General features: G+C 43.5%; 1 long non-coding RNA gene across 1 annotated transcript; it reads right to left on the bottom strand.

Moving 5' to 3' along the window:
• Positions 1–19,437: 19,437 nt before the first annotated feature.
• Positions 19,438–21,358, bottom strand: LOC138972288 (uncharacterized). The gene is made up of 2 exons (XR_011457534.1): positions 21,233–21,358; positions 19,438–20,594 (listed from the first exon to the last, which is right to left on the bottom strand). It is a non-coding gene; the product is annotated as an uncharacterized lncRNA (long non-coding RNA).
• Between the last annotated feature and the right edge of the window lie 1,356 nt (positions 21,359–22,714).

The following is a 22,714-nucleotide window of genomic DNA, read 5'->3' as shown; positions in this document are numbered from 1 at the left end:
AAAAAAGGTCGTCGTGATGGATTCCCAGGGTGAGTTACAAGAGAACATTGTGTTGTGTGTGTTTTAAAGTACACTCTTTAAGGGGTTAGAAGTGACGTGTTGTTGTTTTTTGACTTGATGCTACATCTATTTACACCCCACACAGGAACCCAGGAAATGTTCTTCACAAGGCTTGTTGTAAGGTCAGGCCGCGCTTACAAGTTAGTTAACGGTATGCTCATATACTGTATTTAGAGTGTAGTTTCCTTTCATGCAAACAGTTCCAAACAATAGAGAATGTGTGGCTTAGCTTTTGCACAAGGGACACAATTCACTGCTGATCTGGTTTTTGTGTGGTTTTCTTCTTCTAGTTTACTAATCACTTGCTTTTCTGTTGGTCAATGAGGTGGTGTACTTTGTTGTTTTTGGTTCCAAACTGTTTGTTAGCATCTATGAAGACTGCAATTTTGTTTAATTCAGCTGTGTGATCTCAGCGCATCTTTTGTGGTCTTACTGATTTATACTAATGGAAAATTTCAATACTAAATTTTCATTTGATTAATATACTTACCCAATTCTCATAAATGCATTGATTTCAATCTCACATGCTAGATGTCGAAAAACTACTCAAATTACCTGCCCTTGCAAGGGTGGTAACCAAGCTAAAAACAGACGCCATAGCCATTGCTATGCCCTGTCCCACCTGGTTACCCATAACCCACCGCGCACCACGTGAGCACCGGCATCCGGAATAATCATTCGAGACTTCTCAAAAACCCTTAGGAAATTAAGTAGCGGGGATGGATGGGAGGGTATTAACTATGAGAATTGGGTAAGTATATTAATTAAATGAAAATTTACTATTGAAATTTTCCATTAAATTACATATTTTTACTCCAATTCTCATAAATGTATACTGAACTCCAAAAGAAACGCAAGATTAAGAAATTTAATCTTATTCTTTGGCATTTCATTTTGACGAGATCGAATCGAACGAATTTCACGAAAATTGGTACAAAGCATCTTGGGGCAATGTTCTTTGATTGTCACTAACAAAAAACGTTACCGAAAGAAAGTTCTCATCGCCAGGCTCAGTAACGCGTGTGTCCCCCATTGGCGTTGACAAGGGCCTGGCATCTGTCTCTCATGGAGCGCACCAGGTGGTTGACGGTGTTCCTGGAGGTTTCTGTAGCCGGGAGGAACGGTTGGCGCAGGTGCTGATGGTAGATGACCCGGTCCTGGCGAGCAGTAGCCACACGAGGTCGTCCGCTTGTAGCGTCATCCCGGGTGCTGCCGCTGGCTCGGAATCGGGTCCACAGACGACAGATGGTCGAGGTTGCCACGCCCATGACATTTGCAATGGCAGCTGGGCGATTTTCAGCTTGCAATCGCCCGATTGCTCTCTCCCGGTCAATGGCGCTCAGTCTTGGCATGCTTCTACTGTACAAATGGCTGATTTCAGACAGTGGACGGAGACAGGTTTTTGTTCCTTGTGAGAGCTGAGTACTGTTAACGAAAAAAATCAGGTCTGGCAGCTTTTGTGTGGGCTGCGCGAGCGAAAAACAGTCTCAATCTTCAGCACGCTGCAGAGAGCGCACTCTGGGCGCTGCACACGTGATTTTCACAGGCTACGTGCAGGACACTATGCTAACTCATGCTCGTGCAGAATGTTCTCCTGAAACCCACCTTTTGTGCATGAATTTTAACAAAACCTTAAATAACTCTTAACTTGCGTTTCTTTTGGAGTTCAGTATAGATTGCTCCTAAAGGTGGAGGGAACTTACTTATGTCCCTGAGAGAACCTGTCCTGCAGAAACTAACAAGGGCAAGGCAATGGCCCCATCAAGTTAAGAGCAGGAGATGTCCAGGAGGTAAAAAATTAATGAACACGTCATCAGACCTCCAAAGAGCTGTTGGCAAAACTTCGCATAGGCGAGAGGAACACCACCAGCGAGAGAAGAACACCAGGCTCTGGACTCCTGAACACCTGTAAAGGAACAGAGGGAGGACTGAACGCCCCCCCCCCCCCCCCCTGTGTTCAATAAGCCACCACTCATAGGACTGTCCTATGAAAGTAGCAACACCTCTTGTGAGAGTCAATTAAGAGAAGCCTCTTTCACCTAAAGTGTACCGGCACGGTTGGCCTAGTGGTAAGGCGTCCGCCCCGTGATCGGGAGGTCGTGGGTTCGAACCCCGGCCGGGTCATACCTAAGACTTTAAAATTGGCAATCTAGTGGCTGCTCCGCCTGGCGTCTGGCATTATGGGGTTAGTGCTACGACTGGTTGGTCCGGTGTCAGAATAATGTGACTGGGTGAGACATGAAGCATGTGCTGCGACTTCTGTCTTGTGTGTGGCGCACGTTATATGTCAAAGCAGCACCGCCCTGATATGGCCCTTCGTGGTCTTTCTTTCTTTTCTTTCTTTATTTGGTGTTTAACGTCGTTTTCAACCACGAAGGTTATATCGCGACGAGGGAAAGGGGGGAGATGGGATAGGGGAAAGGGGGGAGATGGGATAGAGCCACTTGTTAAGTGTTTCTTGTTCACAAAAGCACTAATCAAAAAATTGCTCCAGGGGCTTGCAACGTAGTACAATATATGACCTTACTGGGAGAATGCAAGTTTCCAGTACAAAGGACTAAACATTTCTTACATACTGCTTGACTAAAATCTTTACAAACATTGACTATATTCTATACAAGAACCACTCAACAAGGGTAAAAGGAGAAACAGAATCCGTTAGTCGCCTCTTACGACATGCGGGGGGCAGAGAAATAAGGATGTGGAAAAGAAGACTTTTGGTAAGTGAAATAAAGGTGATGGATCCAGTCAGGTAGAAATAAGACAACAAGAAAAGAATTGGAAAACTGCAGGGAATAGTAGGGAGAGTTTTCTTGGAAGGAAATATAGGTGAAAGGACTGGTAAGGCAGAAATAAGACAAAAGAAGAGAAGTAAAGGGGTGGGGTAGCTCTGTGGAAACACTCTCGCCGCGTGAAGGCGACCCCATGGGAGCCCTTCGTGGTTGGCTGGGCGTTAAGCAAACAAACAAACAAACCTAAAGTGTAAAGAGACAAGATCATGAGCTTTTGGCTCTTAGTTCAAATTGACTGAGCGCAAAACAGGATTTTAAAACTCTAACCAGACAGTTAGAAAATCCAAAACGCCCGGAGCGAGAATCCTCCCGAGAGGAGGGAATTAAACACCAGAGGAGTTTGACCAGGTTTCTGATTCAAGGAAATCTGGCCGAAAACCCCCTGAAAAAAACGGAACTATAAGCTCCAAGGCTACATCCTCCGGTAAACCCCAACAACGCATGTGCCTCACTGAGGCCCAGAGTAAGAAGAACAAAGTCCTACGCATTAACAAGGGGACGCCTCTAAACCTCTTAAAACAAGGTCCTTTGATCATGCCCACAAAAGCGCCATGAACATCAGAAGAGAGGCCTATTTGTTCCTAAGTAGCTGAGATAGCCGAGACGCCGGAACCTCCAAGAAGAGGCCAAGCTGCCCAGAGCTGCCCAGTTCGGCATTCATGACAACGCCCTCTCTTGGTTCCGGAACTACCCCCAGAACCGTTCTCAGACTGTCACCACTGATTCGTTCTCTTCTCAGCCTGTCCCTGTCCGCTTCGGCGTCCCACAAGGATCTGTCCTCGGCCCTGTCCTTTTCACCCTGTACACCCAACCCCTCTCCCTGGTCATCCAACGCCACGGCCTGAACTACAACTCCTTTGCCGATGACACGCAGCTCCAGAACAGCGCCAAGCCGGAGGACGTTGACCATCTCCTGGGATCCATCTCCAGTTGTTTCACGGACATCAAGAACTGGATGACTGAGAACAAGTTGAAGCTGAACAGTGAGAAGACGGAGGCCCTTCTCGTTGGAACACGACAGAAGATAGCTTCACTCACTGTGACCGACCTCCAGCTGGATGACGCGACTGTTCCATTCTCCCCTGCTGTCAAGAGCCTTGGCGTCTTTCTCGACTCCACTCTCTCCATGCAGACACACATCTCCTTCATCATCAACACCTGCTTTTTCCACCTACGATGCATAGCCTCCATCCGTCGCTACCTCACCCACGAGCCTGTGTCAAGCTGGTTGTCTCCCTCATCTTCAGTCGTCTGGACTACTGCAACTCCCTTCTGGCTGGCCTCCTCGCCTCATCCATTCATGGCCTACAACGAGTCCAGAACGCTGCTGCCAGGCTGACGTTGAGGAAGACGAAGCGAGACCACATCACCCCCCTACTTCGCTCCTTGCACTGGCTCCCTGTCAACACCCGAATCTCCTACAAACTGTCCACTCTGGTCTACAAGTGTCACAACGACTCTGCTCCCGAGTACCTTCAATCCTCCCTGGACGTGTACACCCAGCCCTCCGACCTTCCCCTTCGTTCTGCTGCTGACCCACTCCGCCTTCACATCCCTCGCTCGAAACTCGCATCTGCTGGTCAGCGTGCATTTCCCTCCGCTGGCCCCTCCGTCTGGAACTCCCTGCCGCTTGAGTTTCGCCAGAGCCCCTCTCTTGATGCGTTCAAGAGTAGGTTGAAGACTCAGTTCTTCCCGTAGCTGGCTGCGACTTTCATGTTCGACGTGATGTGTTGTGCCCCAAAAGACATTCTTGTGCTCTGCTCTGTGCGAGGTGTTTTCTTTGTGCTTAATATTATTTTGTTTGGACCTAGCTATTGATGTGTACATTGTTGTTAAACATTGTTTATCAGGGTTTGCTAGTGTGTGATAGGGTTCGTGTTCGTCTGTAGATGTTAGTTTCTTTGTTAGTCCTGTGTTGACAACTCTTCGACAAGCGCTTAGAACTGTACCCACGGAATACGCGCTATATAAGCTTCATATTGATTGATTGATTGAGAGCCAAAAAGAAACAGAGGTGATTAACCACCTGGATTGAGAGAGGGGTGCTAAGGAGTTGCACCCCCGCTCTATACGCCAATTGGCCAAGGAGGCCAATGAGGGGCATACACAGAGAAAGTGGAGGACCTATGTGCTTCATGCACCAAGACCAGAGTCAAAACCCACAATCTGACCACAAACAGCACAACCTCCAGCCCTGTATGCAGGTGGCCCAACCCGTGTGCAAGCCCTGAGAGGTCCTGCTGAGCGAGTCGGCCAGATTATAGAGCCGGCCGGAGAGATATTCCCCTGAGAAATTGATTTAGTGTGAAAGAAACCAAATCAGAATCCCGTAAACTCTGTCTGACAGGGAGTGAGAACTTGCTCCTCCCTGCTAGTTTACATAGGAAGCAACAGAAGTATTGTCCGTATGCAACCGGACATGCCTGTATATAGCCAAAAAGAAAGGCTAGTAGACTGAGAGCTACTGCTCCTAACTCCAGGCAATTGAGATGCCCAAGGAGTTGAGTCTACATCCACAGCCTCAAAACTGTAATTGCCAATGTAGGCTCCCATCCAGACAGAGACGCATCCATGAAGCGGTCTAAGTCCGGTGGGGAACAAAGCTAGGGAAAACGCCCTGAGAGATCCAATTGGATTCCAGCCACCTACTCGCGTGGAGGAACCCACCCTGGAGGAGGACCCTCTTGTCCCAGACCTGTGAGGCCGAGTCCCAAAGAGACTCGAGGAAAGACTAGAGGGCCAGCATAGCTATCGATTCCGTCTGACCGAAGATCAAGGCTAAGGACCTCGCAGAGGTCTGCTCTCGTGCCAGTCTGGCAGTGATAAGAGCCTAAAGCCTCTCTATTCTCTCCTGTGAAGGACGAACCTTCCCAGAGACAGTGTCGAACGGCATGCCCGGGTAAAAAACCTGGGATGGGGACAGCTCAGATTTTGCCTGGTTTACTGAGAACGCCAGGCAAAAAGCCTGGATCAACACCATCTGAAAGTGCAGCTGGCAAGCTGATTGACTCTGATAAAAGATCAACCAGTCCCCGAGGTCGTCCAGAGACGAATAACTCTCCAGAAACGGAGCCACTTCCTGTCTGCAGGAACGCATAAGGAAGGCTCGTGTGAGAGCACAGAGGAAAATCTCAGCCAAAGCTGATACCTCTCGCCCATGCCGTCCCACCTCCTCCGGTGAGGGAGGAAACACTGAACGAAACACCCACTTTGTGACCGGGAGCGCATCATAGCGCTGCTACTTGTCCATGAAGGAAGGGCAAGACTGAGGCTTCTGAGTAGGTTTTAACAAAACCCCGAAAAAAGCCTGACCCTTGCTTCCTGTAACTGGTGTGAAATCAAACCCCTTGTAAAAGAAGGAGATCACACCTGGTGAAGACAGTGTGGGCATAGAACATCACTGACGAACTCATCTGCTCGGTGACGACCCTAGCCAGAGCTGCCAGCAGCATGGCTACGGCCCTATCCGAGGCATCCCCCCTAAACCAAAAAGAGTCCAGGGAGGATAAGATGGCTCGTATGAGAGCACAGAGGAGAGTCTCAGCAAAAACAGATAACTCTAGACCATGCCGTCCCACCTCCTCCAGAGAGGAGAGGGAGGAGTAACATCACGAAACCCCACGTTCCCTGTGGTCTATTTGTGAAGCCAGGAGACTAGTTCCAGAGGGCGGGAAAGGGTGGGCCGCCGTCACAGCCCCCACCCGATCCTGCCCTGAGGGCGGGAAAGGGTGGGCCACTGACACAGCCCCCTGCCCCCATTGAGGCAGAGTGGGAACAAGCCCAGGCCGTGACTTACCATGCCCCCCCACTCCCCCTTCCTCACAGTAAGGGGGCTGCATGCCCGACTCAGCTGTGCTAAAAGCGAGGAGAGCGGGCAAAGACAGGCGGGGAGCAGGCCCCCTCTCCCTACGGAGAGAGTGCTCATGAACAACCCAGTACTACCAGAGGCAGAAAGGGCTGAACCGAACTGGCCATTTGCACCAGACCACGATGCGAAGCAGGAACGCCCCCCCCCCCCTATTCCCCCCCTTTGGCGGGGGGCTGCTTAACGCACTGAGAAGTACCGGAGGTAATCAGAGTGGTTAGAGGCAGGTAGGGAGCAGGCCCCCCCCCCCCCCCCCTCCTGAAAGGAGAGGGTGCTCGTGAACAGCCCAGAGCCACCAGAGGCAAAAAACGGGCTGAACCGAACTGGCCATTTGCACCAGAGCACGGTGCAAAGCTGACGAACGAGAGGGCGGGAACCGCCGATCGTGCCTGAAACAGCTGAGAAATAACAACACATATATCATCGTTAAGTCCCCCGCAAACGGAGGACACTGACTGATTCTCCTTAAGAGCAGATGGGGGCTAGGGAGAAAAAAAACGAAACCTTATCCACCCGAATAGCTACCACAAAAGAAGTGCTACTCGAAGGGTCGACGGCCCGCACAGAGGTTTCTAAGAAAAGGCTAGCAGCCGATTCACTCCCTGCCCCGCACTAAGTTACTGCTTGCTATCGGCCATCTTGGAAAAGCTAAAAGGCCGAACACCGTAGTCCACTTAAAAAAGTAAATTTCTAAAGCGGCTGTAAAGAAGCAGATAACACAACAAATCAATTCAACAACAAGTTGCGTAAGGCGAAAATACAACATTTAGTCAAGCTGTCGAACTCACAGAATGAAACTGAACGCAATGCAATTTTTCAGCAAGACCGTATACTCGTAGCATCGTCAGTCCACCGCTCGTGGCTAAGGCAGTGAAATTGACAAGAAGAGCAGGGTAGTAGTTGCGCTGAGAAGGATCTATAAGCACGCTTTTCTGTACCTCTCTTTGTTTGAACTTTCTGAGCGTGTTTTTAATCCAAACATATCATATTTATATGTTTTTGGAATCAGGAACCGACAAGGAATAAGATGAAAGTGTTTTTAAATTGAGTTTGAAAATTTAATTTTGATCATAATTTTTATATTTTTAATTTTCAGAGCTTGTTTTTAATCCAAATATAACATATTTATATGTTTTTGGAGTCAGAAAATGATGAAGAATAAGATGAACGTAAATGTGGATCGTTTCAAAATTATTTTTTTTTTTACAATTTTCAGATTTTTAATGACCAAAGTCATCAATTAATTTTTAAGCCACCAAGCTGAAATGCAATACCGAAGTCGGGACTTCGTCGAAGATTGCTTGGCCAAAATTTCAATCAATTTGATTGAAAAATGAGGGTGTGACAGTGCCGCCTCAACTTTTACAAAAAGCCGGATATGACCTCATCAAAGGTATTTATCGAAAAAAAGAAAAAAACGTCCGGGGATGTCATTCCCAGGAACTCTCAGTCTCATGTAAAATTTCATAAAGATCGGTCCAGTAGTTTGGTCTGAATCGCTCTACACACACACACGCACACACAGACACACATACACCACGACCCTCGTTTTGATTCCCCCTCTATGTTAAAACATTTAGTCAAAACTTGACTAAATGTAAAAAGGACAGGTCTCACCAAAAGCAAGGCGAACAGGTAAAGGTTCCCACGCGCCCGAATCATCACAAAGACGAGGGCTAGGGAAAGCCAAGTGAGCAGTCAAATTCTGCACGTCTTACGTGTGTCGTCGAAAGTCGAGAATGATTATTCCGGATGCCGGCGGTCACGTGGTGTGCGGTGGGTTATGGGTAACCAAGTGGGTTCAGGGCATAGCAACGGCTATGGCGTCTGTTTTTTAGCTTGGTTACCACCCTTACAAGGGCAGGTAATTTGAGTAGTGTTTTGACATCTAGCATGTGAGATTGAGGTCAATGCAACTATGAGAATTGCGGTAAGAATATGTAATTTAATATTACTGTAATTTAAAGTTAAAAAACAAAAAATTTCTGTACTCACCAATACAAGAACAGCACAAGACGATACGAATTTTCTCTAATGTAAGCTTCATATTTATACATGTATAGATAATCATTTTACTTTTAAAGGGGCACATGGGGTGAAAAAATTCAAATCTGTGAGTGTGAGTATCTCTGGTGTTCATCAACCAATCAAATGTTTGCATACTAAAAACAATTAACAAGAAGGGCAAAGCCCATACGACTCACATGCTTGACCTTGACCTTTACATGACCTTGACCTTCAGGGCCAAGGTCAAATAACTAAACCTAGCAATGACATCATACACTAAGAACTGCTTTACACATTTTTCCTACTAAAATACATGTCAAGGTCATCCAAGGTCATGCAACACAAAGCTGTTAATTCAAGACATAGGAAGTACAATGGTGCTTATTGGCTCTTTCTACCATGAGATATGGTCACTTTTAGTGGTTCACTACCTTATTTTGGTCACATTTCATAAGGGTCAAAGTGACCTTGACCATATGTGACCAAATGTGTCTCATGATGAAAGCATAACATGTGCCCCACATAATTTTTAAGTTTGAAACAGTTATCTTCCATAGTTCAGGGTCAAGGTCACTTCAAAATATGTATACAATCCAACTTTGAAGAGCTCCTGTGACCTTGACCTTGAAGCAAGGTAAACCAAACTGGTATCAAAAGATGGGGCTTACTTTGCCCTATATATCATATATAGGTGAGGTATTGAATCTCAAAAACTTCAGAGAAAATGGGAAAAATGTGAAAAATAGCTGTTTTTTAGGCAACATTTATGGCCCCTGCGACCTTGACCTTGAAGCAAGGTCAAGATGCTATGTATGTTTTTTGGGGCCTTGTCATCATACACCATCTTGCCAAATTTGGTACTGATAGACTGAATAGTGTCCAAGAAATATCCAACGTTAAAGTTTTCCGGACGGACGTCCGGACGGACCGACGGGTCGGGTGAGTACATAGACTCACTTTTGCTTCGCATGTGAGTAAAAAAACTTAAGATGAGATTGTGTATAAAAAAATATTTTCAAAATAATATTCAAAATTGTGAACAGTTTTCACTGTTTTGGCACACACAAAAAACAACTTGTTTAACCTTTGCCGGATGCCGCTTTTGACTACACACTCCCGACGATGCGGGTTTGTCTGAACCCATACATTTGAAAGAGGGTTTTTACCGTTTATTCCTCTAACGACGATGCGGGTTTGTCTGAACCCATACATTTGAAAGAGGGTTTTTACCGTTTATTTCTCTAACGACGGGGTGGGTTCAGGGAAACCCACAGCGCTACTTCAGTGGGTGCATCGAGTTTCTCCCTTCACCGACCTCTTGCAGGGGAGGGAGAGGGGGAGGGAGAGGGGGAGGGAGAGACTGAGAGAGACTGAGAGACTAAGAAAGATAGAGAGAGGGAGAGAGAGAGACTAAGAGAGAGAGAGAGAGAGAGACTAAGAAAGAGAGAGAGAGAGACTAAGAAAGAGAGAGAGACTAAGAAAGAGAGAGAGAGAGAGAGACTAAGAAAGAGAGAGAGAGACTAAGAAAGAGAGAGAGAGAGACTAAGAAAGAGAGAGAGAGAGAGACTAAGAAAGAGAGAGAGAGAGACTAAGAAAGAGAGAGAGAGAGAGACTAAGAAAGAGAGAGAGACTAAGAAAGAGAGAGAGAGACTAAGAAAGATAGAGAGAGAGACAAATAAAGAGAGAGAGACTAAGAAAGAGAGAGAGAGAGAGACTAAGAAAGAGAGAGAGAGAGACTAAGAAAGAGAGAGAGAGACTAAGAAAGAGAGAGAGACTAAGAAAGAGAGAGATAGACTAAGAAAGAGAGAGAGAGAGACTAAGAAAGAGAGAGAGAGAGAGACAAAGAAAGAGAGAGAGAGAGACTAAGAAAGAGAGAGATAGAGACTAAGAAAGAGAGAGAGAGACTAAGAAAGAGAGAGAGAGAGACTAAGAAAGAGAGAGAGAGAGAGACTAAGAAAGAGAGAGAGAGAGAGAGACTAAGAAAGAGAGAGACTAAGAGAGAGACTAAGAAAGAGAGAGAGAGAGAGACTAAGAAAGAGAGAGAGAGAGAGAGACTAAGAAAGAGAGAGAGAGACTAAGAAAGAGAGAGAGAGAGACTAAGAAAGAGAGAGAGAGACTAAGAAAGAGAGAGAGAGAGAGAGACTAAGAAAGAGAGAGAGAGAGAGATTAAGAAAGAGAGAGAGAGACTAAGAAAGAGAGAGAGACTAAGAAAGAGAGAGAGAGAGAGACTAAGAAAGAGAGAGAGAGAGACTAAGAAAGAGAGAGAGAGAGAGACTAAGAAAGAGCTAGAGAGAGAGACTAAGAAAGAGAGAGAGAGAGACTAAGAAAGAGAGAGAGACTAAGAAAGAGAGAGAGAGAGACTAAGAGAGAGAGAGAGAGAGAGAGACTAAGAGAGAGAGAGACTAAGAAAGAGAGAGAGAGAGACTAAGAAAGAGAGAGAGAGACTAAGAGAGACAGAGAGAGAGACTAAGAGAGAGAGACTAAGAGAGAGAGACAGAGAGAGAGACAGAGAGAGAGACAGAGAGAGAGAGACAGAGAGAGAGAGAGACAGAGACAGACAGTCAGATAGACAGACAGTCAGATAGACGGATAGACAGATAGACGGATAGACAGATAGACAGACAGACAAACAGACAGAGCAACTGACAACAGACAGACAGACAGAGAGATACGGACAGACAGACAGAGAGACAGACAGTCTCTTGGAGACAAACAGGCAGACAGACACTGTTCCGCCGCTTTGGTAATTATGGGTGTAGCAGAACCCGCGCCGTCGGCAGAGGGATAGTTACAATCACTACTACTCTTTAAAAGTATGGGTTTGTGTGAACCCGCGCCATCGGTAGTGTTTATGTAAATTATCATAATCAATTAATTTTAATGTTTTGTCATGTACAAACTAAAAATTTGCAGACAGAGAGCAATTTAGGTGTGTGAGAGATACTTAAAATTTCAAAACGATACCTTTAATGGTTCCAGAGTTACAATGATTTTAGTGTGTCTCTGGATACAGGTGAACCCAGGAAGCACGGCAAAGGTTAAGGCACAGTAAGCCTCCCGTAAACCATCACAAATACTGTCAGGCATTTACACACAGCACAAACACCCTTTCATTTAAACACTCACCGCTTGAGAACATCCCAGGTGCCCTCCGTAAAGAGCGAGCAATTTTCAAAGAATTTATTTTTGCGTGGTTTATGTTACCCCTGAGCCATCGTGAACCCGTAATCATCTGCAATAGCACGTTATTAAGTACCTCTGACTATGCACGAAACAAACGGCTGTGGTTCACAAGAACTCTAGCGATGGCTTTTGACTGTTCAGAGGAACTGGTGGTAGGCATAAACCGTCGTCTGCTACGAGAACCACGACCTTGCGTGACCCTGCTTCCGGGCTTTTCTTTTTTCAAACTTTCAAAACTTCGAATAGTACTGATCTTGTCTTGATGAAAAAAGAATTCTTTTATGATTTAAGAATGTTTGTGTAACAAGCTGTCAATTTATTATTTAGATTTTAAAAGTTAGGTCTAGCGTCAAAACGCACCACGGTCCGATTGTCTACTGAGACAATCCGCAAAATTAATTCTTTGAAAATTGCTCGCTCTTTAGATGGGGCACCTAGGATGTTCCCGTTTGGTAAGCGTTCAAATGGAAGGGTGTTTGTACTTTGTGTAAAAGCTTGACAGTGACAGTATCTGTGATGGTTTACGGGAGGCTTACTGTGCCTTAAACTTTAAGTGATACAAATCTTCCCCCAATCAAAATGTTGATGACTGAATCTGATTGTAATTCAAGTACAGCTAACAAAAAAACTACCGGTAGATGTAATTTCACCATTTGTAAAATTCTCTTGTGAAAACCTTCACACCAAAATTAAAAAATAAAAACATTTAAAAACAAGTCGCATAAGGCAAAATTACTACATTTAGTCAAGCTGTGGAACTCACAGAATGAAACTGAACGCACTGCATTTTTCACAATGACCTAGTCCGCCGCTAGTGCAAAAGGCAGTGAAATTGACGAGCCTGTTTAGTGCGGTAGTGTTTACGCTGTGCTGCATAGCACGCTTTTCTGTACCTCTCTTCGTTTTAACTTTCTGAGCTTGTTTTTAATCCAAACATATCATATCTATATTTTTGGAATCAGGAACCGACAAGGAATAAGATGAAATTGTTTTTAAATCGATTTCGGAAATTTTATTTTAATCATAATTTTTATATTTTTAATTTTCAGAGCTTGTTTTTAATCCAAAAATAACATATTTATATGTTTTTGGAATCAGAAAATGATGAAAAATAAGATGAACGTAATTTTGGATCGTTTTATACAAAACTAATTTTAATTACAATTTTCAGATTTTTAATGACCAAAGTCATTAATTAATTTGTAAGCCTCCAAGCTGAAATGCAATACCAAAGTCCAGCCTTCGTCGAAGATTGCTTTGCCAAAATTTCAATCAATTTGATTGAAAAATGAGGGTGTGACAGTGCCGCCTCAACTTTTACAAAAAGCCGGATATAACGTCATATCAGACATTTATCCAAAAAATGAAAAAAATGTCTGGGGATATCATACCCAGGAACTCTCATGTAAAATGTTATAAAGATCGGTCCAGTTGTTTACTCTGAATCGCTCTGCACACACCAGGCATGGGAATTGAAAAAAGTAAAAAAGGCTGAACATTTGTAAGTAATGGCAAAGTCGACGGCGCGATACGCCTAGCCCTGCTAGGGGGGTTCGGGGGCATGTCCCCCCGGATTTTTTTTTCTCCAAAGAACCCAATTGGTGCAATTTGGTGTCATCTAAACTCCAAGTTTGTCATTAAATTAAGTTTTTAGAACCATTTTTGCCTCCCCCATTTATTTTTTCGGCGGACACTTTTGCTTTTTCGGCGGAACAAAAAAATTTTGGCGGAAATTTGCCTTTCAGCGGACAATTCCCATGCCTGACACGCACACGCACTGACACGCACACACACACCACGACCCTCGTCTCGATTCCCCCTCTATGTTAAAACATTTAGTCAAAACTTGACTAAATGTAAAAACTAATCCCACAGTTTGGTTTAGTAACCACCCTGTCACATACAAAATGTTCTGTATACTATGACTGCATTCATCAGCCATCAGAATACCAAATTTTATTGGAATTGCATAATAATTGTGACTAAATCAGTAAATGTAAAAAGAAATAAAAAAATTTTTTTTTAAACTTACATGGATCATATAACTCCTTGAAATATTGCGCTCCTCCTTTGAATCTCCAATTGATTTCACCTCAAGGACAAAAATTCCTTGCTTTTTGTCAATGACGAGCACATCCACTTCACCCTCTTCTTCTTGAATTTTAATGTTTGGCTTTGGGAATTCTGGAGTGTTGGGATCTGCCCAGCTATAGTCTTTGTTCAGGTAGTTTTGAAACTCCATGTTGGACAGAATGAATGCTGCAGTACCCTTCTTCTTTGCGTACTCGGACAGAGTCCATAGCACCCGTTGCTGAGCCTCGTCGTCCTTTGTTGTACTGTACTGTGTTGGGATGTACATACGCATCCCAAACCGCTCGTAGGGTTCCTCAGGAATGACTGGCTTTTCTGGTTTGGGTTTGAAGGCCACAGCTTTGAAGTGGACCGGAGGCGCACTGTAAACATTTTGATGCAAGCCAGGGTACCATCTCCGTATGATCTTGTACCAGTTTTCCGTCAGCATTTGTCGAACTTTTGGCGGTGCCTTTGCCACTCCAAACAGGGATCCAAACATCTGGAAAAATAGCTAAAATACATTTCATCATGAAGGAATAAATGTTATTGTTAATCATGAGAAAAAAAAAGCAATTTACTTCATATATTGTCTTTTGTTATCCTGCCCCATCCTGAACTCAGGTAAAATGAGTTACTTCCCTTCGGGTCTCATTTATCCCTGACAGGATGCCTTGGTTTTCTTTCTGTGGGTAAGAAATCAAATTTTTTTTTACATATTCAGGGATGTCGTTAGGCGTCGGACATCGGACATAGACCGATTAAAAGGCTCAAATGTCCGATTCACATAGCCGCATGGCGGTCAGATGTCCTATCGTTTTCAACTGAGCGCGGTCATTGTCCGATAAGAACTCCATTCCTTTGGACAGCGCGTTATTTAATAATTTTCCTTTCATGATAGAAATCTTCAAAAAGCGACCGAGCGCTCTCACGTACATGTGCACTGAAGTTGTGCAGTGCAGATCTTGTGTTTTTCGAACCGTTTGCGTACACCTGTCTACAGCACACTAAAGTTAGGAGTACGGGAGACAACTCCAACTGACCAAGGCTCGCGTCTGCTTTAATTTGCTTTCGGTTAGAGATGAGGCGCACGGCACGGAATTATGCCATCGAAAAAAACTAAAGCCTGCCAAAGAACAACAAAAGCTGAACACGTTTGGCATTTCAACGGTATCGTGTGCTACATTAGGGCCAAGAACATGGGAAAACACGGCTAGCAATAGCATTCTAAAAAATTACAGTGCCAATGGCGCCGCTGAAACTTCCACAATCACGGAAAGTAAATTTTCGAGACTTGGCGGTCTTTTGATAAGGTTGACCCTGTTTAGTACCAGTTGGTTAGAATCTGACAGCAAAGAGACCATCTATATAGGCAAACTGTTTTGTCGAATCTGTCAAGAAAAAGCTCTGTCAGGAAATCATGCAGTTTGTGTGCCAATCAAAGTAAGAGTGCTGAAGTTTTTGGTTGCTTTTTAGTTTGTTTCTTTTTTGTGTGTGTCCTTTTTGAAACAAAAGTAATAAAACAATATATACGCACACAATGTTGGTGCATATACTGATATGTGTGTGTGCACATGATTTTGTGTTTTGCACAAAATTATAATGTCCTATTAAAATATCTGAAAGCAGTCAAATGTCCTATTGATGCCAAAGAGCTCAGGACGTATGAACTTGTGGCAACATCCCTGCATATTTAGAGCTTTTCGTAATGTCAGGCATGGGAATTGAATAATGTAAAAAAGGCGGAAAATTTATAACTGAAGACGCGAAGCGTCAAGTCGACGGCGCGAAGCGCTTAGCCTTACTAGGGGGGTCCGGGGGCATGCCCCCCCGGAAAAAAATGTTCTCCAAAGAACCCAGATGGTGCAATCTGGTGTCATCTGAGCTCCAAGTTTGCCATTAAATTCTGTTTTTAGAATCAGAGTTTTTAGTACAAAAATGTACCAATTTTTGCTTTTTTGAAGAAAAAATTATATACATGTATTATATGGTTTAAATTTGTAAAAAAATTGATCTGTTGAGACAAACAGGAAAATGTTACTTGTAACACAATCTGTGCAATCTGGTTTACTTTCAAACATAAAAGTTCAATAACTGAGGCGGGCGGTAGCAGTGCGTGAACAAAGTACGGAAAGTTTTCGCGGGATTTTGCGCAAAGGCCAAAGTAACCGGTGCTTTTTTTGTGTGCCTCCCCCCCTTTATTTTTTCAGCGGACACTTTTGCATTTTCGGCGGAACAAAAAAAAAATTCGGCGGACAATTCCCATGCCTGAATGTGTTATTGATATAAGTAGGTAGCGGCAGTCAAAACTTGGTTTTGAAGTGAGAGTGAATGTTTTGTGATGTCTTGAAAGAAAAATAAAGTACAAGCAAAACACACAAAAAAGTAAGTGGATACCTTTATTAGTTTCTGAGATTTTGATATTTTAGTACCGTAAAGTACCTTGTAAGCGCCCACCCCCCCTGTGCACCAATTCCGACCCAAAGTAGGGGGTGGGCGCTTACTAGGTACTACACCCTATGCACGAGCAGTTTTCAGTAAGAAATGTGATCTTTGATCACTTCGTAATCATATCTTCTTTCTTTTTTCATCTTCCATTGTTTTTCTTGTTCGTATTGTCATTATAAGAGCTTGGGGAGACAAATGTCGTCGCATCCTTTTCTTGTCTGCAGAGGTGCCGCTGTCGGCCACACTGTGTCTCTGTTTCCCTTGAACAAGGGGTACGTCTGGTTGGTATTGGTACCTCGCCGAGTGGAGACAGCATGCCTTTGTTTCCAACGCTTCAGCCACATAGGTGATGCGACAAATTCGTCTATGTCCAGTCCACCAGCCAGTTCTAAGGCTCTTCTTTGCAAATCTTTGTTGCGGACGACACGCCTTTCCGCCCGCTCTTGTAACCGATCAAGATATTCTAGCACACCTGCATCTACCTCTTCTGATCTGACGTCTCGACCGCCATGTAACTTTCGCTTATTCTTTTCCTTTCCGGCCTGGTGACGTAACAGGGTATCGCGATTTTCTCGCCATTCTCGTATCCTTTTTCTATCTACCCCCAACTCACTTGCTGTTTGCGACACATTTCCATTGGCGTTATTATCCAAATAGTCAAGAGCTGACAGCTTAAATGCAACGGTGTACGATTTGATCCGCGGCATCTTGTAATCATTGACTTGCAGGCGTTTAGATCCAAGGCGTGCAGACACACGTGATAGGGTTTGCAAGAAAGGGAAATCATTCACAAAACTAGCAGATCAAGTGCGGAATTTTTATTTCCCCTGATTTCAATGGTGTAAAGTGGAGGGTGGGCGCTTACAAGGTACTATACCCTATGCACGGTTTTGGACTAAAAGTGGGGGGTGGGCGCTTACTCGATACTGGGCGCTTACAAGGTACTTTACGGTACATACGCTGTCGCGACTCTGCTTAAAACTGTAAAATAGGGCAACTTTAGCAGCATGTGGGTACCACATAGTTATCCTCAGCCCTTTCAACTTTTCAGGATCTGTTATCAGCAACCAAGAATAGAAAAAACACATAGTTCTAGCCCTCTAATCTCATATGGCTTCTGTCAGCAAGCATACAAACTTCACGAAAAACACAATTAAAACCATTGCAAAATTGCACCGGAGGGCAACTTTGGGTCATCACAATTCACACAATATGTATAGCAGCTGTCTGAAACTTTCACATATTCCAAACAAATGTGTGTAGAACATGCCCATTTTTTTCAGACAGCTTAGTTCAATGCTTTTGGAGTATAAGAGCCTCAAAAATGTCAAAAACCTCAATTTGTCAAGCGGAAAAACAGGAAAATTACAGTTTTTCGCACTTCAAGGCCAATAATTAAGAAACTATTTAAGATACAACGAAAAATTTTGGTGTGTAGATAGATTACAGTGTAATCTTTACAGACATCAGTAAAATTCCGTGTAATGTTGAAAATAATCCCCCAAGAGTGGACAAACTCCCCCAGAGGGGGGTAGCACATTTCAGATTAAAATATTTCAGAAACTACTGAAAATACAGCCATGATTTTTGGTGTGTAGATTGATTACAATGTTATCTTCACAAATATGTGTTCAATCAAGTACACTACATTGGGGTGTGCACGTTAAAGATCCCACGATTGACAAAAGGGTCTTTCCTGGCAAAATTGAATAGGCATAGATAAAAATGTCCACCAAAATACCCGTGTGACTTGGAATAATAGGCCGTGAAAAGTAGGATATGCGCCGAAATGGCTGCGATCTGCTGGCCGATGTGAATGCGTGATGTATTGTGTAAAAAAATTCCATCGCACACGGCATAAATAAATCCCTGCACCTTGAATATGTGCGCGATATAAATTGCATTAAAGAAAAATATAAAAAAATAAAAATAAAAAAATTATAAATCCCTGCGCTTAGAACTGTACCCACGGAATACGCGTGATATAAGCCTCATTACAGTAGTACCTGCCATATCCGGTCACCCATTAGTCATTGCAAAGGTGACCGCAAATATCAGGTGGCCGTTAATTACAGGCCCCCTCCTCCTCCAAAAAAACCCAAAAAACACGATCAAGTTTTCATGAAGAAAAGAAAGCGATCATCCACGAGCCGCCGATTCATTGTCTCCGTTAGTTTTGCTTTCGTTTATACATCTTAATTATTTGCGTGTTTAACTCGATCGTCCTGGCTAAGCTATTGTTTCGTATGTTTCTATGTGTGTTGTTTGGATTATTATATATATGTATTTGAGTGTCAGATAAACAAGTGTTTCAAACTCACATCAGCTGTGATCGATCCGGAAGTGACTGCCGTAAATGTACATGTATGCGCATGTCTGTATTTACAGTTTGCGCATGCGTAAGTATTCATGTCGTCTGCTCGTGCTGTGCCGTCTGTGCACACAACACACACACACACCACAGGCGCTCGCCCGCGAAAGTGACAAGTGGCCGTTAAGTGGCCGCTCCTGTCGAGTAAGAGGGGCACCTTAGGGCAAAAATCAATGACCGTTGACCGCGTCAGACAGGTTAACGGCCATTAAGAGTCAATTATAGAAGGAAAACTCATTAGTCATGGGAAAGCTGGCCGCTCCGGGCAGGTTCACGCCCACGAAAGGGCCGGAAATGGAAGGGACTACTGTATTGATTGATTGATTGAAGTAAGATATAGAGAATACTACATGGCTTGCTGTGTCGTACCAGATTTACACGAGTTGTTTTTTTAAATAGTGAACTGCGAAAGCGAGCTGTTCACTATTTGAAAAAGCAACGAGTGTAAATCTGGTACGACACAGCAAGCCATGTAGTATTCTGTTTATCCTACATTATATACTTCTGTGCCAGATCTAACTAAAAGTCACCGACAGCGCTATTGCCTTTGGATCAACCCGCTTTAGAACTTCAAACCACTTTACTCAATTTGACATTCCTTCCTCCGCCATGACACACACTCTCAAACTAGGACAAAGTAGTTCGCCTTTGTTAACACTGTTAGGTTTAATATTGAACATTGATGAAATAAATTCGAACAATCAAAACCGAGTACCTGCAAAACCGGTAAAATCTGTTGCGTTGATCGCGAGTCATGGCGGAGTATTCAAGCGAAGCGATGGTGACGCACGCTTCGAGACAATTTGTGGAAGAAATCAAACCCATCACTTCAAAATATACCAGATAAAAAGAAAAGCAGTGGCCACAGGATAAAAGAAACCAAAAGGAACAACAACAGCAAAGCATATCCTTCCTCGATAGGATTAGCTTGACCTTCCGGTTGATCCCATGTACTACTAATTTACATAGCTTGACCTTCCGGTTGACCTCATTTACATGATATACACACGTGTGATTTAAACGATTTTTATCTCACGGGTATCTCTCTCACATATGTGGGATAAATCTACTAACATTGTTCACAGTTCTCTGGAGAAAACTAAATTCTTGCAAAGTGCACAGTCGGATGAGAAGTGACAGTCAAATGCATATATACCCCTTCTTCAAAGTCAGTCAAACAAAGTTGTCAGTCAAGTACTGGTTGAAACAGGTGTACATGGCAGGCAGGTTTGCTGGAGATTCGACTGTGAATGTTCTGCCAGAAGAAGAAAATGGTGCAAGCACAATGTTGTGTCCAAAAACAACCGATGCAGGAATCTGGCAGAAGTCAGCGATAGGTTCTCCTTTTTGTGGAACGATATCAGATCGAGCACCATGCCATTCACAAGTTCTGATGGACGGTCAAGGTCTTCCAGAAGGTCCAGATTCAGCAGGTGGTTTCTTGTGATCCTATGTTTCAGCAAATGAACCCCAACATTCCGGCCCATGATGCAACGCCCTGCGTCGACATCCAAAAATGCTTCTAGTTCTAATCCAGTCTTATTCCCCAGCTTTGTTGCTTCTTTCACTGTTCCCTCAATTTCTGCCTTGATTTCAAGTCCTTGCAGCAAGTTCACGTCGAACACTTTGGGGAGAAATGAAACCAGGTCACTCCAATCCCTCCCTGTTTCCAACCGAAGCAGATCCAGCTGCAACAATAGCTTGTTGGTCAGTGGTACCAGCTGAAGTTTGGGTGGTCGACCTCTTCCAGTTGCTGTGAGTGTGAAAGCAGACTTCATTTGCTGGAAGTGAGCATCATCTGTAACACACACAAACAAAACAAAAATGTAATACTATGTTCATAATCATTTTGTACTGAAACCATGAAGGCCTGTTTACTTTCAGTTTTACTTTTGTCCCAAAACAAAAGTTTGCTTTGTTTTTCTGTCATGTATTTGGTTATTTTTTAACTCGTTTCTAATTTATCATATCACCTTGCTTGTCATGAGAAACAAATTAGTAATCACACAAGTTTGATGGACCATAAACTCTGATTAACTGGGGGGAAAAGGAAGAAGGAATGGTGATGCGCAAGGGTCAGTGTAAGCTACGCTACTCGTTGCTAGGCCTAGTCTTGCACTTCCGGTTTCAGCAAAGGAACAATTATTCCTTTTAATCCTAATTTAATTCTCAAGAAAACAACAACTGAGAAACAAAAACCATCGGAGTAATAATTCAAGATTAGTTTGAAACAAATATATCACATGTACGGCGAAAGGCAAAAAATAAGTTAGGTCGTTTATGGAGTACCCCCATTTCAACACCCAATACAAAATGACCCAGCACAAACTACTATCATCAAAATGAAAACTACGCACTCAAAACGCTAAATTCAGCAGAATGGTTCGACAGATCAACTTCTAAACACTAAATGAACAGAAAAACATCAACACTTACCAAGGATGGGTTTGATTTCTTCCACAAATTGTCTCGAAGCGTGCGTCACCATCGCTTCGCTTGAATACTCCGCCATGACTCGCGATCAACGCAACGGATTTTACCGGTTTTGCAGGTATTCGGTTTTGATTGGCTCGCGCTTCGCGCGCATGAATCTTAAACGGAAACTTCCATATTTGGAGGATTCACAAGAAATCGGACTTTCTAGCGCATCTTTTACGACTACGATCGTTTTAGTTGTTTTTAAGTTACGAAAGGTTAAAGTTGGGCAATTCTTTATTGTCCATGTCTAAAAGCCACCATCGATTTAATCTAAAAAATACCCCCCCTAGAAAGAAAAGGGACTCTTTCTTTAGCAGTCGACACTGGTTTCCGATCGTTGAATGAAGCTATTTTTAGAAAATACTACGCCGAAAGGGAAACACCACAAAAAGTTGAAGAGCAAGTAGTAATGGCGGTCGCGTCACGGCTGTCCGAAAATCCAGAGAGAGTATTTGTGATTCACGCACACGCATTCAATCCAAGCACATTTTGCAAACAAATGGCATGGGGTAAAAGACAAAGAATCCAACTTCATTTCTGTAGTTTCCATTTTCAATAATATGCCATATACTGAAAGCTGTCGGAAATTGAAAACGTGTTATTTTCAGCACAGATCTCGCTTTCCCGCATGGGACTAGCGTTATTGCCGCTACCTAATATAAGCAGATTCGCAATCGTTGATAATGATTTTTCATGGTGTTGTGCAATTTTTAAATTACAAAGGAATTGATATATGTAAGACAGTTTCAAGCGAGCTATCTTTCGCGGACGTATTTACTGTGCAAACAACTCTAAATATGGCAAAAGTGTCACGTGATAATCAACTTTGGCTACGAAGCAGACGGTACTTTTTTTGTAACCAAATGGGAGTGATACAATGTCACGGTCTCCTTCCCACAGCAGTCTCAACATTTCAACTTGTTTTTACCTTAGAACGATGTCTTTATCGAAACTGTGAAGAACAGAACGGAGATCACTGTCAAAGTCGGCCAATCTGCAATCACTTTCTTCTCAGTTCGTCTATTCTCAGAAACATTCGCGAAAAACATGGGAGATAACTCTGTATTCTTGTTGTGATAGATTCCGTGGAGTAATTATGCACCCTGTCAGAGAGACATGGGCGATACGGCATGGACCGATGATTATCAGAATGATCCTGCCCCCCAAAATTGACACAATGAGGACAACTCCTTTCAACCATGGTTGGATTCTTGCCTAACCCACACATAAAAACATAGTCTTGGATGTAGACAACTTACATTGTTCCAACATGTTGGTGCTTGATCAAAATATTCCTCAAAATAACGATCGTCTTCTGCTGCCTGGGGATGTGGGTCTGCCATGATGCTCTGAACACAAACAAAAGCAAACAATTAATTACAAAGATAAACATATCAATAAAGTTAAACACAACAAGAAAATCAATTTACAGTGCTCCTG

Source organism: Littorina saxatilis, linkage group LG8 (assembly GCF_037325665.1).
Source record: "Littorina saxatilis isolate snail1 linkage group LG8, US_GU_Lsax_2.0, whole genome shotgun sequence".
Lineage (NCBI taxonomy): Eukaryota > Metazoa > Mollusca > Gastropoda > Littorinimorpha > Littorinidae > Littorina > Littorina saxatilis.
Note: the sequence above shows the minus strand (reverse complement) of the source record. Positions and strands in the feature narration are given on the sequence as shown.